The sequence below is a fragment of the Marmota marmota genome, unplaced genomic scaffold (assembly GCF_001458135.2).
Source record: "Marmota marmota marmota unplaced genomic scaffold, marMar, whole genome shotgun sequence".
NCBI classification, from domain to species: Eukaryota; Metazoa; Chordata; class Mammalia; order Rodentia; family Sciuridae; genus Marmota; species Marmota marmota.
Window position 1 is genome coordinate 2,094,011 of NW_025999991.1, and position 6,456 is coordinate 2,100,466.

General features: G+C 35.6%; 1 non-coding gene across 1 annotated transcript; it reads right to left on the minus strand.

The window, feature by feature from the left end:
* Positions 1-3,059: 3,059 nt before the first annotated feature.
* Positions 3,060-3,166, minus strand: LOC125617867. The gene has a single exon (XR_007348988.1). It is a non-coding gene; the product is annotated as a U6 spliceosomal RNA (small nuclear RNA).
* Between the last annotated feature and the right edge of the window lie 3,290 nt (positions 3,167-6,456).

The window sequence follows — 6,456 nt, forward strand, 5'->3', positions numbered from 1 at the left end:
CAAGAATAACCAAACTTGCTTTCTTTTAACTTTAAAGGTCCCATGTAATTTTATTTATACTTTGTTTTAGTCAGTTTTTTCATTGCTGTGACCAAAAGACCTGAATTAGTCCACTGACATGGATCAACTGCAGGCACATGGGGTGTAGGTGGAGGAGGTAGGTCACTGGAAGCATGCCTTGGGGTTTATACTTTGTCCCTAGTGAACAGAGGTCTTCTCTCTGCTTCCTGGTTGTCATGCCCTGAGTTGCTTTCCCCAGCCACGCCCTTCTGTCATGTTCTGCCTCATCCTGGGCCCAGAGCTATGGGATCGGCCTTCTGTGGACTGTGACCTCTGAAATCATGAACCCCAGATAAACTTTCCCCACTCTATGTTGTTCTTTTCAGATGTTTTTGGTCACAGAACTGAAAAAGCTGCCTAAAACAACCAGTTACCCCCTTCCTCCAGCCACACCTATCTACAGTTCTGCCCAGTTAATCCACATCAGTGGATCAATCCACCTGTATGTGTGTGTGTGTGTGTGTGTGTAATCTACTTATGTACCTTTATATGCAACCACAAACAAAATTAGAGATTATATGTGTGCTTGTCTTTGTGTGTTATGACACACATGAGACCAGGAGATGGGAGTGAAGTCTTGAGTTTGGGAAATAGAAATTGAGATGGTTCATATTTGCTAATTGTACAACTTGCCATAGAAGGTTCCTTTAGTGAGGGATGTGAGGACTCCACCAATTCAGAGTACCTTTGAGTACTCATGCCATGTTATCTTAATAAGTATGTGTGATACATGCAGGACCCATATTAATGGTGTATAAAGTACAGAAAGCTGTCTACATGTGGATTTGGTAGAAACATGAATTTTTAAAAAAAAAAAAAATATATATATATATATATATATATATATATATATATATTTTAGTTGTCAATAGACCTTTATTTTATTTATATGAAAAGCTAATTATCAAACCCAGTGCCTCAGACATGCTAGGCAAGTGCTCTACCATTTAGACCCAGAAGACATGAATTCTTCATCATTCATTTTTACCTTCTAAAACAAATGCTTAATAAACACCCTGAATTTATCAATGTATTTTAAATTTATTTTTAAATAGTATACATAACCTAATTCAATCTTCTTTTAATACTAATTATATTTAAACTTCTTAAGTTCAGTTATCAGGAGATAATAACTCATAAACAAAAAACACATTAACATTTTAAGTAAAATTAAGGAAGTATGATTTTTTATGACATGTAAATGTGTATCGAATTTAAATAAAATAAATTATATTGATGTGCTCAGAGAAAATTGTGCACTAGATGTAATATAGAAATTGTATGCTTCATTACACAGTAATATTATGAACCTTCTAAGAACACTTAATACTACCAAAACAAAAATGTAACCTTGAAGAACACACAGCATTTTCAACTTTCCTGAAGAATTCAGTCAATGGCAATCTGTAGTTTTCTCCATGCTATTTTTAAGTGTTTTAAGTCATTTTTTTCAGGGTGTCCATGAAATTTTATGGAATTATGTGTTTCACAGACTCAGTAGTATCTTTTTCTTATTGAGCATGACTATATGAAATCTAAATTGTCTTGAGGTATTTTGTCTATGAATAAAGTCATGCATTGCAAATACTTTTTTGCTTTTTTGATCTCTCTCTACCTGACAGAAAAATCTAATATACAAAAGCAATGCATAAAAACATTGCTTCCAAAACAACAATTATAAGCCATTCTTTAAATATAAACCTCAACCTTTAGTTGAAAAAAGAAATCTAAATTTAACATTTAAAATAAAGTTTGAGATTTCTAATAAAATTAACACACTTGGAAAGAAAACTATTTTCTCAATAATGTGAAGTAAAATTTAATATGTTGATTTTTTAGTTAATAATAGGAGAATTTAACATAAGGAGAGAGTTGAAAGGAATATAGATCTTGCAAGCATATAAAGTTTAAGATTTTTTTTTAATTTCATATATATCTCTAAAGGAAAAAATAACTCAGCACTCTACAATTATTAATAACCTACCTCTTATAAAATAACGTATCTCTCTAATCTATCCTGGATTATTTTGGAATTGGAGAAACCATATATTTTAAAGTAAAGAAATTTAAAATAGGCAAAGCAAATCTTTAAGTTCAAGATTACATGACAGTTATTTAATTATTCTCCAATCATTGTTGTTGTTTGATAATTATAAATTAATTAAGTAGTATAATTAAATTATTTAACACAAAATTGCTTACACATCATGAGAACCATAGCTTCAGACCATATTCCCTCAGAGAACCCCAAAATAAGACTTCTTGCAGTGGCACCTAGCTTTGCTGTTCTCCCAGGAGGCTAAGCCACTTCCTGGAACATGGTGGAGGGAAGCTCCAGTGTGGGCCTCACCTCTGGAGCGTCTGTCCTTCATCTGAGCAGCTCTGCCTGAAAACAACCTCGCCACATTTAATAGTACATTTGGCCCCATTTTGTGGCTTGGAGCAAGAATCAGGCTATTGTGTTACTGTTAAGTGTGGTTGATTTCCTGTCACATCATCTTTACTTCCCCTTGAAATCAGAGCTGCGGAAACTGCGGGCAGAACCCAGGGGAGGTAGGGACAGTGTATGTGGCAAAAGAGCAACTTACTCGAAAAGAAAAAAGGTGTTCTTTTGTCCTTCAGGCAGACATACTTTAAATTACTGTGGGAATGTTAAGAAACACTATATAACTCCCTCTCCTCTCAACAGAGGACACAGGAAAGTGATCTGCTCCACTCTTTTCTCTCTCTTTCTCTTTCTTTCTTTCTTTTATTACAGATGATTGTTATGCATAATAGTTGGGTTCATTTTGGCATAATCAACATGCATGGAGTTTAATTTACTACATTTCAGCACCTGGGGCTCCTGTCCTCCCTCCTCCCTCCCCCTATTCTCTTCCTCTACCCTACTGGTCTTTTATTTATTTATTTATCTATCTATCTATTTATTTATTTATTTTATTGGTGTTTAGCAGATATTCATAAGGGTGGAATTCACTGTGGTATATTTATACAAGTGCAAAAATATGAAATACTTTATGAATTTGCATGCCATCCTTGAGCAGGGGCCTTGCTGATCTTCTCCATGTCCTTCCAATTCTTGTGTTTGTGCTGCTAAAGTGAGCATCCTTTATTTTCTTTATTCTGAATTTGGGAGCATTAGAGAGAGGGCCTGTAGGGCCAAGTCCTCCAGTCCCTGTGCACCTGTCTCCCCAGGTGTGCGTGTCTGGAAGCGTCCTCTCAGAACTGGCCAGCCCGTGGTGGAGTTGATCCACCACTGCCCTCGCTGGCTCAGAGTGCCCTCCATGTTGCTCAAGGTCTTATCAAATTTCCCTGCAAATATTAATCCTGTGCCTTTTTTATAAGATAGCTGACAAACCTCCCATTGCCCTTGACAGCAAATCTACAGGAGGGAAGAGATATAGTATGCATAAAAAAGAATTAAAGAAATCATCATAAACTATAATTGCAGCCAAAGCTGACTCCATGCTCTTGCAACATGTGGGTCCTGGAAATGCATTTCTCATAGACCCTCCCGGGCATCTAGAAAACAGGTATAGGTAACCACTGAGAAAAGATCTTTCCTTCTCCTTTCTTTCATTCTCTTACTCTGTTTAATACACCACAAACACCTTTACCTTAGAATGATCATTCACCTTCTCCACTCACTCATTTTTCCCCTATTCTATGTGCTGTTTCACTCACCTCCATCAACCAATGGATGTTTCTGGGCACCAGGATACTAGATGATCTTTCTGATTTTTTTCCTTTTTATCTTTGCAGGGAACAAGCAACAGGGATATGCCTGCCTTTGTTTGAAAAGCTCTCTTTTCTCCTGCCAGTTTTTCACCCAACTCTTTAGTTTCAGAATCCTTCTGATCAGATTCCCTCAAGATTCTCTTATTCAATTACATTTGCCCATCCCTAACTAAAAATTACCTTAAAGCTTGTTACTTAGGTATGTGTTTTTCTTGAGTCAATGTTTACTCTCTCCTCAAAAATGCAAGCTGTGTTTTCCAAGTTTTTATCTCCTTTTAATGAATACCCAAAGCATGTATCTAATGTTTAATTCAGTTATAATTTTTTTTATGTATCATGATGTCTCCATCAAGAATATTGTGTGTGTGTGTGTGTGGTGTGTGTGTGTGTGTGTGTGTGTGTGTATGTATGTGTAAAACAGAGGTAGTGGCTTGTGGGAAATAGGAGAGGAAAAAATATGTCAGACTTACTTGTGGGACTTTTGAAATCATATTTTAAACTAGTGAGTTACAGATTCAGCATGAACTCATCACCTCAAGTTTTCTAAAATACTTAAAAAAAAGAGGTATAAATGGCTTTATTAGAACAGAAGAGATTTAAGGGTTTCCTATAATGAATCCCATTAACTACGTTCAAACACCACCTGCTGAAAGTACTCTTTCTCTATTGAGAATGGTACTCAAAATGAGACTATTCCATTTTACTTTCTACTTTTCTCTAAAATATCACTTTCCTACATTCTTCAGAATATGACCATGTTTCTAATAGAGATTGTGACCCTTCTAAATCATTCATGTTCCCACAAATTCTCCATCTTTTTCTATCTAGCCAACCATTTATTTTCACTGAACAAAGAGTCCCAGGACTGAGAACATTTGGCTTTACCCTCACTGAGCACAAGGATTTCCCCCATATATTAGAGCCTTGGAAGTGAGACTTACATAGAAAGTAGGTTGTTTTGTTTTTAGTTCTGTCTTTTATTTTCATTATGTCTGATAGTGGTTTTATCTTAGAGCATACACCATGCATAGGAACTTTCACTTTTGCCTTTCTTGTGATTTAATCATTTTTCATTCTTGCTTTTGTAATAACATGGTTTGAAACCTCCTGACACCGGAGTTCCAGAAAACTGTGGACTGATTACCACTTCTTGAAACAGTGAAATCCTTTTCCATCTCCATAGGTGAATATAAATCAAATGGCACTCTGGTTTCAAAGTTCTCTGGACTCTTTCTCCATTAGTTTTATACTGTTTGCCTTTCTTTTCCCTTGTTACAAATCACCTTTTAAAATCAGCTGTTTCATTTTTCAGAAATGCATTTATTATTACTCTGATACTGACTTTCTTTCTATCTTTGAAGCCTTTCAGTCTAAATTTTTTCTTACCAAATACTTTTTTTCTAAGTGATGCTGTTGTTCTTCCTAGGAAATAGGAATATAGTCAGGATATAGTCAGGATCATCCACAAACCTGTAAAGAATGCAGATTCCTCAACATTATCATCCAAGGTTTGGGCTGAGACCTGGGAATCTGTATTTTTAGAGAGTTCAGCTGCTGACATCAAAGGAAACAGTCTTCCAAGTTTCTAGATACTTGAATGTCAGTACTGTAGCTAGAGAAGAAAGCTAGTTTCCAGTGTATTTCTGTTTTGAAATTTGGAAACAAACACATAATATACAAGATGTGACATTCAACAATCACTGCTAGTAATGACCATTTTCATAAGAGTCCCTTCTCATCCTTTGACATCCCTCCTCTCTCAGTTCTTTGAGATACAAGATGAACTTGGTATGAAGCACACAATGTTTAAAAATCTCTATGAAACTTCTATACCTAACCTCTCTACCCTTGCTTGGAGGGATCCTCAGATTCATGGCTAACTTCTGTTGAATTGATGCTGGAACCAATACTCTAGAGATGACACTGATACTTTTCTGTTGTTTTCCTGATATTCAGATCATTCTTCTGAAAGCCTGCATTTTGGTAATGCAGACTTTACTCCCTGGACTTAATTACAAAGTGCCACATTACACAATGTGGTCCAGTTTGAGTCTTTCTGTTTTCACTTTGATACACATCCAAAGTTCCTGTTCTAATACATATCTATTCCCTAAAGCCTCATCAAACTTTGGATGTTTTATTTAATTACTCCACTTTCCATCCTCGATCATTATTGCTATTAATAAACTGATTTTGTTACTAATTGTTATATGTTAGTCTATAAATGGCTTTCCTGCCTGGGCTTAAAAAGCATGGTTTAACTTGAGTCCACATCATCATTTTCAGTGTGCATTTGACACATTGAGTGTTTTGTGCTGGATCCCCATGATCACTGATAAGCCATTGTTAGTTTAGATTATAAACTTACAGTCCTTTTACCTTGCCTACTTGGGATAATCACTGTGGCTAGTCAGTCCTGCTGGAAATACAATCCTAGTTCAGGAAGTAACCTAGGACAGTATTTTTAATACTTTTCACTGTCTTTGCCTTATTGACAACTGTGAATATATTTTTTAAAAAAAGAATTCAATATATATATTATCTGCTCTGCATATTACCATAGCTTTTTAAAGAACCCCATAAGAATTTGGTTTAAGTAGTTATTACTCTAGCTTCTAAAATCACTTGGGGAATGCAATTGAGTGATTAGATCAATGA